At 34.4% G+C, this 20,369-nt stretch overlaps 1 long non-coding RNA gene across 1 annotated transcript; it reads right to left on the bottom strand.

Annotated features, from left to right (window-relative positions):
• Positions 1-773: 773 nt before the first annotated feature.
• Positions 774-18,571, bottom strand: LOC107850221. Its single transcript, XR_001668521.2, has 3 exons — positions 18,124-18,571; positions 7,829-7,890; positions 774-843 (listed from the first exon to the last, which is right to left on the bottom strand). It is a non-coding gene; the product is annotated as an uncharacterized LOC107850221 (long non-coding RNA).
• Positions 18,572-20,369: the final 1,798 nt, after the last annotated feature.

Below are 20,369 nucleotides of genomic sequence, written 5' to 3'. Positions count from 1 at the left end.
ACTTCCCAATAGATGTTTAATCACCAATTCAGAGTCACCAAAGAATTTTAATTGCAGTTGTTTCATGTGGTCTGTCATTTCAAGTACGAGTATTAGAGCTTGATATTCAACAACATTAGTGGAGCAAAGGTTTTTCCGGATAAAAGAGTATGGGATGACCATTCCTTATGGAGTGACAAACACCACACCACACCAACACCATTTCAACCTCGATATGCGGCACCATCAAAGTATATCTTCCATAGAGGTATAGCTTTAATAACCATTATATCTTCATTAGGAAGTTCATCGATCAGTTCCCAATCATTAGGTATTGGGTGGTCTGCCATGAAGTCTATCAATGTTTGTCCATTTATGGCCTTTTAGGGGTTGTACATGATCTCAAACTAATTGAAGGTACCACCTTTCAAGACAGTCACTAAGGACTAGTTTTTTCATGACCCGAGGCTACCCTCAAGTCGTTACACGCTGCTTAAGGCCACAAGTGACCCCAAGCTAACCCGTGGATTGGTGCCTGCTATGAGCACTCAATGAAATAAAAGTAAAATAACATATGCGAAAGATAAACCAATAAAGTATTGTCAATCTGAATATAAAAACATATAGAAGACATGTCTGAAGTATCTGACAAACACTGGAAACTAAATTGCCTATCTAAAATAGCTGATAATAACTGAACGACTGTCTAACTTTTGAAAAGCCTCTAAGAATCATGAGGAGCTTATAGGACAAACCCCCAACTAACTAAATCATAACGAAATGCTGAAATGAATAAAACAATAAAGCGTTTGAACCTGTGCGTCTGAACTGTGAAAGAACAATCTGGAAACTGTGCGTCTGAACCTATGATATAAGACAACAAAGCATAAACGAAAGGTATATGATCAATACTTTGAATGTACTGGTACACGAGGTAAGGGCTAACTAAAATACATATAGAAATTGAATGTAATTATATGAACATATAAAATTAAATATACAAGACTAAGTATTTTAATACACTGACAGTCACTGAATAACTGGTATAGTTTGTATAACTGACTAAATAAATTCTGAAAACTGACTACTTGTTCTAGTAGCACTAAACTGAAATAGACTGCCAAAATTAACAAAAACTGTGGGAGCTATCATGTAACCAATACAACCCATAGATATTATCATGGAGTCCAATGTTTGACCCATGTTAAGGAGGGATGCTCCATCCTTACCATCGGAGTGGAACCTAAACTGGAGTGATCACTATACTGAGCCCGATTTGGGCACAAAAAGAGGAAACTCTCTTTGGCGAGTCCCTAAATCCTATGAGGCACGTAGATTCTGTGAAGTAGGATGTGTTGAACCCACACTTCCCTCTCGGTGCTAAATCTTACTCCCAACTAAATGGCACTAGTGTTATTCATGTGTCAACATAACATGGTATTGTACTGACAAGGATCAACTTGAACTAGAACATAGTAATAAAACCCTGGTCTGACTAACTTGTATTTGAAAAGTCTGAAATAGCAAGTAAACACATAGGCATCGGGTGTTCATAATCCAACAGCACTAAATGATTACACAAATATGATAACAACTCTTAAAATAGTAATATGAAGTCATAGTTCAGAGACCCAAAACATTGGACAGTTCAATTCATGAGTATAATACATGACTTTAAGCATGGGGACATATTAAACTTAGGAAAATATCAATTTCTCATCAAAATAACAAAATTTAAGATAAAACATCAAACTTCTAGTTTAAAACATGAATAATTACAACTCTTATGCTCCTTAGTCCTTTAAATCACAGGGTAATGCTATGCACTTAACACATAAGTATTTTGGAATAAACCCTAACTTAAAACATATAAATTCAACTTAAAAATCATACTCTCGGGCACAAGGATGAAAAACTAACCTTGTTCAAAGCCCTACATACCTCAATATCTAAATTCCTAAAGATTGCTTAAAATTGGGAGTTTGAACTCTTGGATTCTTGGGGAAAGAGCTTGGATTTTGTTCTAGGGAAGGGGGAGGGTTTCGAATGAGTAATTTTGAGAGAAATAGGCAAATAATGACCCTATGAATGTCCCCAATCGTGTTACTGATGACTTGGGTAGAGGGAAAAGGACCCAATTACCCATTGATCTCATTAACCAAGGAGTTGGACATATAACACTAGTGCGCCGTGAACCCCACTTCGGTGGAGTGGACAGCACATTGTGACCCTCACTCTAGCAGAGCTACCCTCGCTTTACAGACACCATCATAATAGGAATGGCCATCACTTCGTGGTCCTATCGCGAAGGTTCTCTGTCTCCATTATCCAAACACACCCCAAACCCCACTCAAAAATCCCAAAACTCCCCCAAGACATACCCTTACTAACTCTAAACATGCTTCAACTCAAAAACCAACATCTCGGGGTCGAGAAGAACAAAAATAAAATCCATAAATTTTTAGGGTCTTGAAAATGTCTAAGTCCTCAGCACTTGGTGAAAATTTCAAGCCTTGGACCCCTTAACTATACAACTAAAACTGAACCAGGCTTATAATCTTATGGGGTATTACAATATCTCCTCTTTGGGATCGTTCGTCCTCGAATGAGACTGATTAAGCTGAGATACTACATAGACTGAGAGTCTATAATGCACACTGATAAGATGAAACATAATCAAATAACTGGTTCTAAAACATGACACATACTACATGGGCTGAACTAACTTCGTGAATTTATGTTGTGATTAGAAAATAGTTGCATAGCTGAAATAGATAATGAAAAGAGTCAATCTAAGGAAAATTGTTACCTTAAGCTGAGTCTGAATTTAAAGAGAAAAGATGAGGATACCAGGCTTGCATATTTGCTTCTGCTTCCCAAGTAGCTCCCTCTACAGACTGATTCCTTTATAGAACCTTAACCAAAGAAACTTTTTTATTCCTTAGCCCATGGATCTGATGATCAAGGATCTCAAATGGGACTTTTTTATAGGAAAGGCTATCCTTTAACATCCACACTTTCTAAAGGAATAACAGAAGTTGAATCACCAATGCATTTCTTTAACAAAGAAACATGGAACACCGAATGTACTGATGCCAAATCTGCAAAAAACTCAATATCATAAGCTACCTTTCCAAAATGATTCGAGATTTTATATGGGCCAACATAGTGGGGACTAAGCTTGCCCTTCTTTCCAAATCTCTTCACTCCCTTCAAAGGAAAAATTTTTAAAAAGACCAAGTCACAAACCTCAAACTCAAAATCCCTTCTCCTTACATTTGTATAAGATTTCTGACGGCTTTGATTTATTTTTAGACTCTCTCAAATTAACTGAAATTTCTCCATTACCTTAAACACTGAATTTGGACCTATCAAAACAGCCTCACTTGCTTCATACCAACCAATAGGAGATCTATATCTCCTTCTAGAGAAAGCCTCAAACAAAGCCATCTAAATACTGGAATGATAACTATTATGTAGGCAAACTCAATCAAAGGTAAGTGGTCATCCTAACTACCTTTAAAGTCAATAACACAAGCCCTCAATATTTTCTCTAAAGTCAGAATGGTCCTCTCGGCTTGACCATCTGCCTGAGCATAAAAAGTTGTACTGAGTTGAACTTGGGTACCAAGACCCTTCTGAAAAGCTTTCCAAAAGTGAGAGGTAAACTAAGTACCTTTATCTGAAATGATAGACAATAGAACTTCATGAAACTTTACCAACTCCTTAAAAGAGATTCTAGCATAATCCTCAACTGAATATAAAGTATAAACTGGTAAGGAATGGGCTGACTTGGTCATTCTATCTATAATGACCCAAATTGATCATCCTGATGACGCGTATGGGGAAATCCTGTCACAAAATCCATATTCAACACCTCCCACTTCCAAGTGGGAATGCTAAACTCTTGAAGTGTACCACTAGGTCTTTGGTGCTCAACTTTAACCTGCTAACAGTTCGAACACTTAGCCATAAAGTTTGCAATATCTTTCTTTAAACCACTCCACCAATAGATTTCCTGCAAATCAGGGTACATCTTAGTGGCTCTTGGGTGAATAGAATACCCGCGCTCCATGCGCTTCTACAATTATTTGCAGTCTCAAACCATCAACACATGGAATGCATAACCTGCCCTGATAATAAAGAACACCATCTCCCCCTTGGGAGAAAACCTCCACCTTTTGATCTCTAACTGTCTTCTTCAACCTAACCAAACTAGGATCCCTGTCTTTCTTTTCTTTTACTTTAGCAATCAATGAACATTCTAATCCATTCTAAACCCATATACTTCCTTCGTCCAAATCAACCAACCAACTCCTAACCTAGCAAGCTGATGAAACTCACAAAATAACTCCTTATATCCTCAACATGGGCAAAACTACCTATAGAAAATCTACCACTATATTGGCATTACTTGAATGATACAGCACACTCATATCATAATCTTTCAACAACATAATCCACCATATCTGGCAAAGATTTTGGTCTTTTTGCGTGAAACGTCCTATAAACTCTTGTGGTCCATGAACACATCAACATAAACCCTATAAAGTTTATGCCTCTAAATTTTCAAGGCGAATACAACAGTTGCCAACTCAAGATCATGAATTGGATAATTCTTTTCATGGGGTTTAAGCTGTCTAGAGGCATAGGCTATCACCTTACCTCTCTGCATTAAAACAATAACCTAGACCAGCTCTAGAAGCATCACAATAAACTAAGAACCCATCTGTGATATCTGGAAAAGTCAAGACTGGGGCTGAAGTGAGTCGAGTCTTCAACTCCTGAAAACTCTTCTTGCAGGAATCTGACCACTGAAATTTAACCTTCTTTTAGGTTAGCCTCATCATGGGGAAAGAAATAGAAGAAAACCCTTCAACAAACCATCTGTAATAGCCAAATAAACCCAAGAAACTCTTGATATCTGACAGAGAGATGGATCTAGGCCAGTTTCTCACTACTTTGATATTTTGGGAATCAACTTAAATGCCATCATCAAAAACTATGTGACCAAGGAAAGCTACTGATCTCAACTAAAACTTGAACTTACTGAACTTAGCAAACAACTGATGATCTCTAAGGTTCTGCAACACAACTCTCAAATGGTCTGCATGATCATTCTCACTAAGTGAATAAATAAGAATATCATCAATAAAGATGATGACTAACATGTCCATGCATTGCTTGAACACCATGTTCATCAAGTCCATGAAAGTTGCAGGGTCATTTGTTAGTCCCAAAGACATAACTTGGAATTTGTAGTGATCATACCGAGTTTTGAAGGCTGTCTTCACAATGTTACATTCTCTGACTCTAAGCTGATGATAATCGGATCTGAGGTCTATCTTAAAGAAATAACTTGCACCCTAAAGTTGGTCGAACAAGTCATCAATTCTGGAAAGATAATACTTATTCTTAATGGTGACTTTGTTCAAATAACGGTAGTTGATACGTATTCCAAGAAAATTATCTTTCTTGCATACGAATAGTACTAGGGAACCCCATGGGGAAACACTAGGCCTGATGAAACCCTTATCTAAGAGATCCTTTAACTGATCCTTTAATTCCTTAAGCCCAGCTGAAGCCATTTTATAGGGTGGAATAAAGATAGGATGGGTATCTGAAGGGAGATCTATTCCAAAGTCAACTTCTCTTTTGGGAGAAATTCCAAAAAGATCTTCGAGAAAAACATCTGGAAATTCCCTTACCACTAAAACTGACTCAAGACTCGAAGTCTCATAATTTGAGTCCTTGACTCGGACGAGATGGTAATGCACCCCTTAGATATCATCCTTATTTCCTTAATATAGGAAACAAATTGACCTTTAAACATTGAAGTAATACCTCTCCATTTGATAACTAGCTCATTAGAAAATTAGAACTGTACAATTCTATTTTTGCAATTGACTAAGGCATAACATGAGTGGAGCCAATCCATGTCGAGAATGACATCAAAATCAGTCATCTCTAACTCTACAAGATCAACTGAAGTAACTTTCTGAGACACTTTGACAAGGTAATTTCTGTATACCCGTCTGGTTACAATGGACTTACCCACTGGGGTAGACACTGAGAAAGGTTCTACTAATATTTTTCGATTGAGATCAAAGTCAACATCTATGTAAAGGGTCACAAAGTAAAGTGAAGATTTGGGATCTAACAGTGCATAAATATGAAGATGAAAGACTTGTAATGTACCTATAACCACATCGGGAGAACTATCCTGATCATGCCAAGTATGGAGGGCATACAGTCTGTTCTGATGCTTCCCGCTGGTGGCACTACATATGACACCTTACTGAGTCGGGCAACCTGTTGGTGCTGCTGAAGAATTAGACTGGCCCTGGTGGTGAGAATCACCTCTTTTAGGCACTGGCGCACTAGCTAAAGATGGAGCTAGGGATGAAAACTTTTGGTAAAACTGGGAACGGTTATCGCCTTCTACCTTGGCTGAGAACAATTAAAACTACCTATTCTGGCCCTCTTATTCTCTATCATTTTCTCCTTAATCTTCTTCTCCTCAATCTACTGAGCATGAACCATAAGTTAAGATAGGTCCATCTCTTTAATTAACATGGTGGTCCTGCACTCTTTAACCACACTATTAGATACACCAGATACAAACTTACTTATTTTGGACCTATTGTCAACCACCATCATAGGAGCATACATTGCCAACTGAGTGAACTTGAGAGAGTACTATTTTATGCACATACTTCCCTGCTTTAAGTTTATGAACTCCTGAACCTTAGTTTCCCTCAACTTTAGTAGAAAGAACCTATCTAGGAAAGTTATGGCAAACTCCTTCCACTCCATAGGCTCTACTTCCACACCCTTGTCTTCCTTCCACTACTTAAACTAGGTGTGAGCTACTCCCTGTAATTGATATACAACTAACTCTATGATCTCATTCAAAGTGACACTCATGATGCATGTCACCTTTTACACTCCATCCAAAAACTCCTGTGGATCCTTCTCAGACTTGGATCCAAAAAAATATAGGGGTATTATCCGGTTAAAGTCTCGGACCCTAGATACAGTCGTATTCATCACCAAATTAGATGGGGCAACAGATTGCTGATTATTTTGAGCAACTACAGAATAGGCCAAGCTGATAAAGTAGCCCTGAACTCTGTGTGAGAAACATGTTTATTCAGGAGATTTTCCTGAATGAGTAGTGGTGCGGGCTGATCCCCGTTCTTTCTTCTATTGTTTATTCTAAGAAGCATTATCTATAAATCGAATGAAGGATGAGTTAGAAAGAGGAATTAAATAGATTTCATGCTCTTTAACATGACATGAACACTAAAAAAAAGGAAACTTTCCTAAAATATCTCGTAGCCTCTTGTCCATGAGTGTGGCACGCTTCATACACATGCAAAAGACACTACTCAACGTGGCTTTTAGATACCCTAGGACACTTTAAAACCTTAGTCTCTAATACTAATTTTTTTTCATGACCCAAGGTTACCCCCTAATTGCGATATGGTACTTAAGGCCACAAGTGACCCCAAGCTAACCCGTGGACTGGTACCTGCTATGAGCGTTGAATGAAATGAAAGTAAAATAACATATGTGGAAGATAAACCAATAAATTACTATTAATCTAAATACAAAAACATATAAAAGACATGTATGAAGTATCTGACAAACACTGAAAACTAAACTGCCTATCTAAAACAACATATAATAACTAAAAAATTGAACGACTATCTAACTATCTGAAAGCCTCTAAGAATCATGAGGAGTTTATGGGACAAACCCCCAACTAACTCCAACTAACTGAATCATACCAAAATGCTGAAATGAATAAAATAACATATCATATCCTCGATGGATGAGGACTTACCACTACTACCACAGAGAACTGCTGAGTTGTCTAAGGATGATCAGGAAACTATGCATCCGAACCTATGTTATAAGACAAATAACGCAATAAAAAGGTTTTCAATCAGTACTTTGAATGTATTGGTACGTGAGGTAAGGAATAACTGAAATACATGCAGAAACTAAATATAATTACATGAACATGTAAAACTGAATATGCAAGACCAAGTATTTTAATACACTGACATTATCTGAATAACTGGCACAGTTTGTATAACTGACTAAATATATGTTAAAAACTGACTTTTTGGTCTAGTAGAACTGAACTGAAATAGACTACCAATACTAACTAAAACTATGGGAGCTATCATGTAACTGACATAAACCATAGATATTACCATGGAGTTCAATGTCTAACCCACGTTGAGAAGGGTTACTCTATCCTTTCCATTGAAGTGGAACCTAAACTGGAATAATTACTACACTGATCCTGATTTGGGCATAAAAAGAGGAAATGCTCTTTGGCGAGTCCCGAAATCCTATGGGGGCACGTAGTTTCTAGGAAGTAGGATGCAATGAACCTACACTTTTCTCTTGGTGCTAAATCCTACTCCCAACAAAACACTGGTGCTATTCATGGTTCAACATAACATGGTACTATACTGACAAGGATCAACTTGAACTTGAACATAGTAAGGAAATCCTGGTCTAACTAACGTGTATTTGAAAAAGTCTGAAATAGTAAGTAAACACATAGGTATCGGGTGTTCATAACCTGCGAGTACTGAATTATTACAAAAATACGATAATAACTCTTAAAACAGTAATATGAAGTCATAGTTCAGAGACCCAAAACATAGACAGTCCAATTTATTTGTACAATACATTACTTTAGGCATAGGTATATATTAAACTTAGTAGCATAGCAATTTCTCTTCAAAATAACAAAATTCATGATAAATCATCAAACTTGTAGTAAAATATGAATAAGTACAACTCTTATGCTCCTTAGTCCTTTAAATCACATGGTAATACAATGTTTTCAATGCATGAGGATTTGGGAATAAACCCTAACTTAAAACATATAAATTCAACTTAAATTCAACTTAAAAATCATACTTTCGGATACAAGGATGAAAGATTAACCTTTTTTAAAACCCCACATACCTCAATATCTAGATTCTTGAAGATTTCTTGAACTCTTGGATTCTTGGGGAAAGGATCTTAGATTTTTTCTTGGGAAGGAGGAGGGTTTCTAATGAGTAATTTTGAGAGAAAGGGGAAAACAATGCCCCTATAAATATCCCCAATCATGTAATGGGTGACTTGGGTTGAGGGAAAAAGACTCAATTACCCCTTGATCTCATTAACCAAGGAGTTGGACTTACAACACTAGCGCACCGTGAATCCCACTCTGGTGGAGTGGCCAGCTCACCGCAGACACCTTCACAGTGGGAATAACCATCGGACCACGATTCTTTCATGAGGGCTCTCTATCTCCGCTATCCAAACATGCCATGAACCCCATCTAAAATTCCTGAAACTCTTTCGAGGCATACCTTTAACAACCCTAAAGAATGCTTCAACTCAAAGACCTTAGGTTGGGAAGGTCAAAATGAAAAACCATAAAGTTTTAGGCTCTTAAAATGACTAAATCCTCAACACTTACTGAAAATTTCAAGCCTTGGACCCCTTAAGCATGCAACTAAAATTGAACCGAGCTTAGAATCTTATGGGGTATTATTGGTTTCAACATTACAAACTTAATGGAATTTGCCCTAGACACAAGATGAACGGCATAAGATTGAAAATAGTGATTTATCTTTTGGATTAATAAAACCAATGCCAAACACATCTTTTCAATTGGAGAATAGTTCAGCTTATTTGGTGACATCATTCTGCTCTAATAGTAAAGAGAGTGTTCTTTGCCTTTACAATTTTCTTATGACAGTAGTGCCCCAACTAACTTTTCTTGTGCCATGATGTAGAGTATCAACGGCTTTCCATGTATAGGTGTTGTAGAAAATAGAGGCTTCATCAAGTATGATTTGATACTTTCAAAGGCCTTAGAATAAGTTTGGTCCCATTTGAAAGGAGCATTCTTGTTCATGAGATGGCTAAATGATTGACATTTTGCGGCCAGTTTTGAGATGAACCTCCTTAAATATGCTAGCCTTTCTTGAAGGTTTTTTAACTCATGCATGTTTGAGGCTAAGGCATCTTCAAAATTGTATCGACTTTGTCCTAATCAATTTTAATTCCTCGGTATCGTCTAATAAATCCAAGAAACTTTCCAGAAGTAACTACAAAGGCACACTTTAATGGGTTCATCCTAAGTTTGATATCTTCAAAACAACTCAAATACTATTCTTAGGTCTTTCAAGTGGTCTTTCCTCTTTTTTTTTGTCATCACTAAGCCATCCACGTAGCATTCAATATTTTTTATAGAGCAGGCCGTCAAAGATATTTTGCAGAGCCCTTTGATAAGTGGAACTAGCATTCTTCAAACCAAAAGACATCACCTTGTAACAATAAATACCTTTGGGAATACGAAATATAATGTAGTAAGCTCTTTATTTTTTTATGCCATACGGATTTGGTTATAGCCGGATGAGCTATCCATGGAGGACATTGCCTCATAACCAGTGGAGGAATCAATCATCAATTATGGAATAGGAATTAGAAAATTATCCTTAGGGCAGGCATTATTGAGATCTCAAAAGTCAACAAAAACTCAAATTTGGCTATTCTTCTTTCGTACAGGAACAATACTTGAAATCCATGTGGGGTATTTTACTTTATGAATAAAGTCGACTTTGATGAGTTTGTTAACCTCATTTTTTATCAATGAAATCAATTTGGCATAAAGCATCGTTAGGCTTACTTAATAGGACGCTTTTGACTGCTAACTAATAGATTGCTACTTTTGGATCTAATCCAGGCATCTCCTTATAACTCCAAGTGAAGACATCCCTATATTCTTTGAGTATGTACATATAAGTGATTTCTTTATCTATTTTTAGAAAATCACTTAGATAAGTTGGTCTCAAATCTTCATTAATGCCAAGATTAAATTCTTTCAAGGGATCTATCATGGTTTCCACTACTTCTTCCATTTTTGACGTGGCATATATAGCATCTTCCAAATTTTGTGGATCATTTTCATTGATAGATTTGTGGTAACACCAAAAAGTATCTTCTATTTTTTTCGTCAACCTTCATTTGAGATGAGAATCATTATTATTTTGAGTTGTAACATGATATGAGAAGCCAATACTTTCTTCATCTTCCTCATGTTTCTTCGTATAAACTACAGTATGAGCCTTTACTTTTAAGACCTCATTGACGAAATCACAAGTTTTGTCTATCGCCTCATTCTAGAAGGAATCAAACTTTGGAAATCCTTTTGGATTTTATGTGAAGAGTGCCTTACTGTGTTTAGACAACTTCTCTGGCGCTTGCTGCTTTTCTTCGTATTTAGTATACTCAACCTCTCAAAAATAGAAGTTCTTGTAGTTAATTCTCCTAGTTGATCAAAGACAGAAGTCCTTTTATTGTAAGCGGTAGACTTCTCTTCTGTAGTGATGTAGTTACTAACCATCATTCTTATGGAGTTGCAAAATGGAGGTAGTTGTATGTATCCTAGTCCTTCACGTGCCTTCCTGATTGTACTTTCTAATGGAAGTTTTCCCAACCTTGATGGATCATTAGTATTATATCCAGCCTTAACAAATAACTTGTAAGCATTTGGATGAAAGTCTTCTTTTTACGCTTCATCAGGAGTGTCATATCCTGTGACAGATTTTGAGCCACAAATTTTCCAAGTACTTTTTAGGATGGGTTTATAGCGTTAATCTGCTTGATAGGTAGATTTATCCCTCCTAGTACATTATCTTAGGCATTGGAAGAGTGATGTTTCTCTTTATTTATATTTGGTACATGGTGGAGAATAGGAGTTTCCTTTATTCAAAGTAGAGAAAGGCTTCTTAGTGCGAATTTTTTGATAGCCAGTGCGACCTTCTTAGCCACAAGATCATCGCACTTGGTCTTTATGACATTATCAACACTTTTTTTAGTCACAACATAATTCTTTAAGTAGAATTTTGCATCGACAAAGTGTGACTCAACTTCAGTGAATGGCTTATCATCGGTAATTATCTTTTTTTCTAGTCTGCCTCTGAGATACTTCAAGCATGATAGTATGAGGATGAGATAATTTTGTTATCATGTACCCAAAGTCTACCAAGCAATATATGGTATGAAGTCTTGGTATCAATCACATGCATCAACGTATTTGACTGCAAATCGTCCATATGAACCCCTAACTTGATAGATCCTATGGACCTTTGGCCCTCTTTGTTGAACCCTTAGATCATCAAATGGCTTTCATCAAGTTCATTAGTAGTGATGTCAGGTTTCTTCATTGTTCGAAACGGCAGGATATTGACTCCAGATCCCTCATCTATTAAGATTCTATTTATCTTCATTCCTAAAACTTGACCCATCATATACAAGGGACAGTTGTTTAGGATTTTACCAAGTAGGAGATCATCATTTATAAATATAATTTTTGTATTACATACAAGTGTTTCTTGGCTAAGAGGTTCAGTGGGCTTTTCAGAAGATGAAGGAACTTCTATGCATAGGTTTTCAGCTTTTGCCCCTTCTTTGCCAGTTTTAAAGCAAGATGCCTCAAGGTTGACTTAAATCATCTTTGCACGAAGGTAACTTGGTAAGAATTCTTCCAAAGTCACAAGACATCATGGTTTTTGGTGGTGATGCTCTACTAGCATCATCTTCTTCAAAAGCTCAATCGATCTGTTTCCTTGGTTTCTTCACCATCCTTCTTCTAGTTGGTTGTTCAGATGACTCCTTTTGTAGACTCATCTTCTTGTGCCTGGGCCTAGTCACCAGAGTCCAACCTTCATCATCACCTTCATTAACTGAAGACTTGTCATGCTCTAATTATCCCTTTTTATGCTCTTTGAAACATATTTTGATCGAATCGAGTAAGCTAAAAGTGATAGATATTTAATGAGAACTAGCCATCTCATTATCAAAGAAGATCTTTTTCTCATTTGCCAATTGCATGATTTTGTCTTTAAAGACAAAACATTACTCTGGAAGGTGACCCACAAGCCTATGATACTTACAATATTTTGGGTCATTAGTCCTTTCAGTCTTATCAGGTTGCTTCATCTCTGGTAGAACAATAAGCTTATGCTCAAGAAGCTCATTGAAAATTTCAGCAACATTAGAATCAAAGAAAATATATTCCTTCTCTTATATCTCCATTAAGGTCAACTTTTGATATGAACGTGCTCGAGAAATTATCTTCACTCTTTGCTTTTTGCTCACTTTTGTGGTGAACTTTATAGGAGACACATTTACATTCATGGATTTCTTATTATAGCCTTTGCGAACAAACTTGCTCTATCTTCTGAGTTCCTATTATCCGTTCCCTTTCGAGGGTCGTGGATAGGCGTTACTCCTTTTTTGGTAGAAGACATGCTCAACTCCATGTTGTGAGCACGAGTAGATAATTATTTAAAGGATTTTGGTTTAATGCCTTGCAAGATATAGAGAAGTTCCCAGTGTATTCCTTGGATTCACATTTCTATTGCAGAAGTTTCGTTGAGCCTATCTTTATAGTTTAGGCTCGTATTTCTCCATCTATTGATAAAGTAAATAACTGTCTCATCTTTTCTTTGATGATTATTTATCAACTCTACCACTCTCATTGTACGCCTTGTGTTATAGAAGAAATTCAGGAACTCATGCTCCAATTACTCCCAACTATCGATGGAATTAAGCTCAAGGTCTGTGTACCAATCAAAGGTGTTTCCCTTTAGGGAACAGACAAATTATTTGACAAGATAGTCACCATAGGTTCCAACATTATTACATGTCTAAACAAAGTGCGCGTCATGTTTCTTTAGATTGCCTTTGCCCTTAAATTGTTGAAACTTGGGGGATAGATAGCCGACAAGTATTTTGAGACTATCAATCTTTGTAGTATAGGGCTTGGCGTATGTTAGGGAAGATTTGGTGACAAAATCATACTTGTATTTTAAGATCTCTTTAATAAACTCCTTCAACTGATCAATCGAGATCATTCTCTCAGAATAAACTTGCACCTCCTTAGCAGATGGTGTTTGTTTTACAAGATGTTCTGCCTCGTGAACTTTTGGAGCTTTTCCAGGTGCATTGCTAAACTCTCCATCTATTAAGTCGTCCATCCTATACACCAACTTATCAAGCTGAGCATTATGATTATGCACATATTTGGTCAGACCCTCAATTGCCTTTGTAAGGTTTGCAAGTTGCTCCTCCATAGATGAGGCGTCAATTACCATTGCTTGCATGATCACTAGAGACGTTGGAGAGTAACACAAATTGTTGCATAAGTTAATCACCAAAGTTCTCAGTTTATGCAGTGTAAGTGGAGATGATGTGTTAGTCGAACGACCATCACTCTTTGCGCTAGAGTTTTTTGAACCGTAGTGCTTAAGTAGAGCTAGAGCCCTCTTAAGTGTCTCTGCTATATAACTTCTTTCTTTTAAAAAACTTTCATGGGACCTCACTATTTTTGGGGTTGAGGATCCAAAAATTGGAGTTGGTTTGGACAACACTTGATGTGTTTATTGTCCTAGTGTGCTGGCCTTGCTCCTTGTGACAACTCCAAAGCTTCCAAAAGTAACACCAATGATGCTTTCTACTTCAAAAGATAATTTGGAATCAGCGGCCTTGGAGGTAGTTGATTGAGAATTAACCTTCTTGAAAGTCATTTCAGTGTTCTCGAACTTTGATGTTAGAAAAGTTGAGATGGGATATAGAGATCGTCCCACTAGGCGTTCCAGAATTTGTTGGACAATAAAATTTCGTGCTCGAGAAAATAATAATCGGGACACAAAAATATTACAACAATCATTTTATTGATTCAATAAGTGAGTGTTACAATCTCTATGAATCCTCTGATTGGCCTTTTTAAATATAAAGTTAAGGGCTTCGAGCTTCATCTTAAGATTGAACTTGATTTGTGGATTTGATGAACTTGATCTTGACTTACACTTATATTCAAGAGTTTTTGGGCTTGTTCTTGAATCCTGTAATCTTGATCTTGAATCTTGATGAACTTGAATGCTTGATTTATAGCTTCTAAAAATATCTGGTATGTTTGATTCACGAACTCTCTCTTGCTTCTTGTTAGAATTGTTAGTCCCTTTTCTGAATTATGAGACCCTTATTTATAGTAGTGAGAAGGAAAGAGTCATGGTGAATGTGGACTTCTTTTAACCAATCAGATTTAACTGACATGACACATCTTTATGGGCTTTTGATTTCACTAGACCTGCTGCATCATTTTGATATGTTGCCTGATCCGATTGGATCCTTCACTTGACTTGGTTTTAAATTAACTTGACGCCTATATGAGGCCCACTTAAATTTTTTTCACAAGTATTTTTATGCAATTATATATTTTTGTATCCATATATACGAGATTGTATAATTTTGTTACTTAAAGAACTATTTTATGGAAAATCAAATTTTAATCAAGGGTCGTCTTGAAATTAATTTAAATGAGTAAAGTCTTGATTTAAATTCATTTTTTTTCTCAAAATTAATTTATTTGAAAAAATACATGTTTGATTTTATCAAATCAAGAAACTCAGAACTAAATTAAGTATTAATTCGTGTCGAATTACAATTTAATTTAACCAACTTATTAAATTTGTTCATAATTGAAATCAAATGAACCATAATTGCAATGTAATTGATTAATTTATTATCAATTTGATCAAAATTTAAATGAGATGACTAATCCTAATTTATTTGAGGTTATTTATTAAATAACCCTAAAATCCTCAAACCAAATACCAGCCCACTCCAGCACCAGTGACCCAGCCCACACTCCCTAATCTTCCTTCGTTAACCTATTTACCCAATAAAACAGCTCTAGCAAAAGGCAAAACCCACACCAACCCAACACCACCGCCTAACCCGGCCCATATCCACTTCTACCTTTACCAAACTGCTTCAATAACAGCCACAACAATCAACAACAGATTGTTTAATGTGAAAGCATAGATTAGTTTTCTGGTGAATCTTTATAATCATGTGTTGTTTACTCTTCTCTGCATTCACTAGAACATTTTTCAATGTGTGTGAGAGTTGGCTTTCCAATTTTGCTTTTAATCTTAGTTTATGTTAGAGGCAACGTCAATATATTTCTAGCCATTTGGTTTGATTTCTAAAGCATGCTATGTTATTTTCAAAAATATTTCACTTCTTCTTGATAAGATTTACGCCAAATCTATGGTTTCTGTGCTAGTTCTTGGTTCTATAGATAGCATGAGCTATTAATCTCCTATTTTCACCGATTCTGTGAACGTGCTAGTAAAAAATCTTTTGCCAAGAACACGAGTGTTTTGTATATATTTAGGTACCATCTGCTTTCTCAGTTTTCTTTATAAACCTCATTATGTACCTTGTCCTTCGTTAAGGCTATTAAGTTACATCTAGTTTTTAAGTTATATGAATTTGTTTTCTACTGCAAGGGTTTCCAATCACTAAGTGTTAACCTGTTTGCTTCTCCTAGAGTGTTCAGGAAAACTCATTCTATTATGATTTGAGTTGTTTTAGCCTTCTTGTGTTATTGTTAAATTTGTGATGTAATAACTAGCCCGTCCTGTCTACTTACTTTAGATGGTAATTCAGTTCGAACAAAGGATAAGTTAATTTGAGATGTTTCTTAATTTCATCTTGATCTCAACATGCTCTAATGCTCTGAGTGTTCAAACTTATTTGAATCTCCCCTTCAGCACCTACTAATTTTTGTTTCTTTCTGTGCATGTTTTCACACCCCCTTTTCCGCTCCAGTATCGAATTGAAAGATTTTTTTAATTAAAGTGACGATATTGAATAGGGATATTGATTTGCAGTTGCCACTTGAAATTAAGTTGTGATGTTTCAAGTCACTTTTTGAATCCCTAGTCAAAAGAAAATGACTTTTTTATTTGGTTAGAAGACCGGGTAAAGAATGATATTGACCAAGGGGAAGGTATGAGGCACCCTCGAATCTCGTGGTTCTAGCACAATCACTTTTATTGACTTATCTTGACTTAAACTATTCTGATAAATTATGTTTGAAGGCCTTATTTCACTCATTTTTAATCTACTAATATCTAACTATACTTCTTTTATTAAACAATAAAAGTTAATTAATTTTTGGACAATCATTGTCGAGGTACATTATTGCATTTTCGAATTATTTTTAACGTCTTAAAAAGATGTGTACGCTGCATTCTCAATCAAAACAAATATTTTATACAATTAACGTGATATAATATATAACAAGGGCAGAAACATATATGATAACAATTATTAATTCTTCCAAGTCATTTCAATTCGGAAGTTTGATATTATAGAACTAATTAATTTACGAATGATTAACCAAACAGCTTACTATTGTTACAATAGATGAGATTAAACACGATGACGATCCTTTACTAAACCTATGAAAATACACTCATTGATAACTCTTTACTGACACTAAACTTTAGATTACTATTTAAACATTAATTTATTAACAACTTAGAGAACCATGTTAAAAAGAAAATTTAATCAACTAATTACCAACCTTATAACTTGAGATCTAAAGTGAAACTAAAGTCTAAATTAGTTCATCATAAACATGCAAGGGTGAGCTTCTTATTTAAGAACAGGAAAAAGAAAAATAAAAGCAAACAAGTATAAGTCATATTAATGAGAAAACAAAGTCAAAAAACGAAAACAAGGAGATTGAAAATTGGACCTAGAAATTATTTAGACTATACTTTGAATTTGCCAAGAATTCAAAATATATAATGTGTTTAAAGAACTATTCGTTAGAGTACTAGTAATGATTTGGAGCATCAAGCAATCGCTCCAAGATAAAAGAAAACATCATTTTTTTTTCTTTTATGAAAATAAGATAAGCATATAATTTGATTATCAATAACCTAGGAATTACATTCTGTTAAGGGTCCAAATAAGAGTTGAACTTTCCTTAGATTTAAAAGATTATTTCATTATTTATAGCTTAAATTTTCGTAATTGAATATTTTCTTGAAAGCATAACTTCATCTGGCAAATTTAATATCCATACACAAAGACAATAAATTTCTAATAATATATTCCTCGAACGAATTGCTAGACGAAATATAGTAGAATCAATATTTACATTAAATGATACACAAAATCATCTAAACGCTTTAATTCATACTTTCATTCTTAATAAATTAAAACAAAATAAATAAAAAGAAATAGAATTAGAACCTGTGAAGTGAACTACTCAAGTATAAAAGTAAGAATGTCGTTACAGGAACTCGAATGGAACCCAAACCCACTCGGCATTTCCTTTCCGTCCTTTCTCCATTGATTTTCTTCTTCTGTTATCCACCCCCTTTTTTTAACATTATGGGTTGCTTTCTTTTTAAAGTTTCTGCCCATTTTCTTTTCCACATTTTTCTTTTCTTTACTTGGTCCTCTCTTTGTTTCTTTCCATTTTTGTTTTGTTTCTTTCTTGTTTTGTTTCTTCCCTTCCTTTTTGTTCTTTTGATTTCTCTGCTTTTTCCTCTTGGTCGTGTTTTCTGATGTTTTGTCTCTCTAATGTGTCTGATAAAATGTGTAGAATGTAAGTATGTTTTTTTTGAGGATGAGGGAATTCCTTTATAATTTTGGGGGAAATAAAGGTATTTTGGAGAAACAGTTAAGGGGAAGTTAGATAAGGGGAAAAGGGGTTGGGTAGTTTTAGCATCTTAAATTTTGAAAATTTATATTTATTATTTTTTAAAAAATTATTGTTATAGAAAATAACAATAATAATAATAAATAAATTAATAAAATAACAATAATAATAATAATAACTAATTAATTTTATATTTAAGAAAATACAATAAAAGTTTATAAATACTCAAAAATAAATATAATTAAGGTAATACTAAAACTACTAACTTATTTATTAAAATTTAAAAGAAAAATGTATTTTTGTTTTTATTATTATTATTTTTTAAATAAAGAAATAAATAATAAAAAATTTCAAAATGTAACTTTATTTATTTAATTATTTTTAATTAAAAATTTATTAAAAATAAAATAAGAGTTAAAATAATATTGGACCAAATATAAATATTTTATACCGAAATATATATATATATATATATATATATTAAATTCGAAGAGAGTTAAAAATTACGTGTGTACACATGTGAAACTCCACCTAAGTCCAACCGGACTCTGTGTCTTCTGCATTTCTGCAATGGGTCAAGAAGGCTCGTATCATTTTGAGTCAAGCCACAATCAATGCCTGAAATGGACTAATACATCAAGAAACAAGGCTGATATACAGAAGATATATGGGATAAATGCTGGTATACAGGTTGCGAAGATGAAAAATGGATTAAGAAACCCGAATATGTTGGTATTAAGGTTCATATTTGGCTGATATACATCCAGTATACATCAACTACACTGTAAAAATGCAGAGAAAGGAGCTTATATACAGCTAGTATACACAGCTGAAAAAGGTCCATTTGAATAAGGCCCAAAGCTGGACAGAATTGAAAATGGGCTAAAAAGGGCTCAAATTTCATCTTTTTCCTTTATTTACTCGTATTTACTTGATTATTTACTTTTAATTTAATTTAACCTAGATGAATCCTCGGGGGAGCAAGTTTATGTTAAAATTATTCATTTTATTTTAGTTGTTTAATACTAATTCACTTATAAAATAATTTGAGAATTTATTTATATTCTTTCACAGTTTAATGGCTCAAAATTCAAGTTTAATAAGTTGGGTTAACTATCTAGCCTAAAGTCTTAATCCGGATAAAATTATTAAAGTTAGAATTATTTTAAAATTTTTAATGTTTACTTTATTTATTATTTAGAACAAATTAAATGGATTAGTATCAAATAAATTTCATTGTTTTGAAATAAAATTTTTAAATAATTTCAAGATTTTTACAAATTTTAAAACTAGCCAAATAAGTTTAATTCATCGGGAACCACACTTTGTAAATTTTTGAAAGTGCCTAACACCTTCTTTCGAATTTACTTGAACCCTTACCTAGACTCTGGTTATTTTTATTAAAGGTTTTCTTTAAAAATTACCTTTGTTAAATGGTTTTCTTAATTTTCTTAGAAATTAAGTGCGACTCTAAATTATTTTTTCAAATAAATTCAATAATTTTTTTAAAAATATCTTTCTTTTTTCACCACAAAGTTATGGAACATTTTTTTTTTTTCGAAAATGAATCATAACAAGTGAAAATTAATAAATATAAAAATATATATATTTCTATCAAAATTGAAAAAATCATGCTCACAAATTCATAAAAAGGTAAAATATTTTTCACTTTATGATCATCACTGAATTGTAATTTCATACATTATCATATTAGGTTATAGAATGTTGAACTACTTGTCCCTTTTGTATTTACTAATTTTCTTGCTAAACTTGCTTCTTCATAAATGATTTTTTCTAAAAAAAATTGCCCAATGAATCATAAATTGTACTTACT

Source organism: Capsicum annuum, chromosome 12 (assembly GCF_002878395.1).
Source record: "Capsicum annuum cultivar UCD-10X-F1 chromosome 12, UCD10Xv1.1, whole genome shotgun sequence".
Classification (NCBI taxonomy): Eukaryota; Viridiplantae; Streptophyta; class Magnoliopsida; order Solanales; family Solanaceae; genus Capsicum; species Capsicum annuum.
The sequence above is the reverse complement of the archived record's forward strand: the minus strand, read 5'-3'. Positions and strand labels throughout refer to the sequence as shown.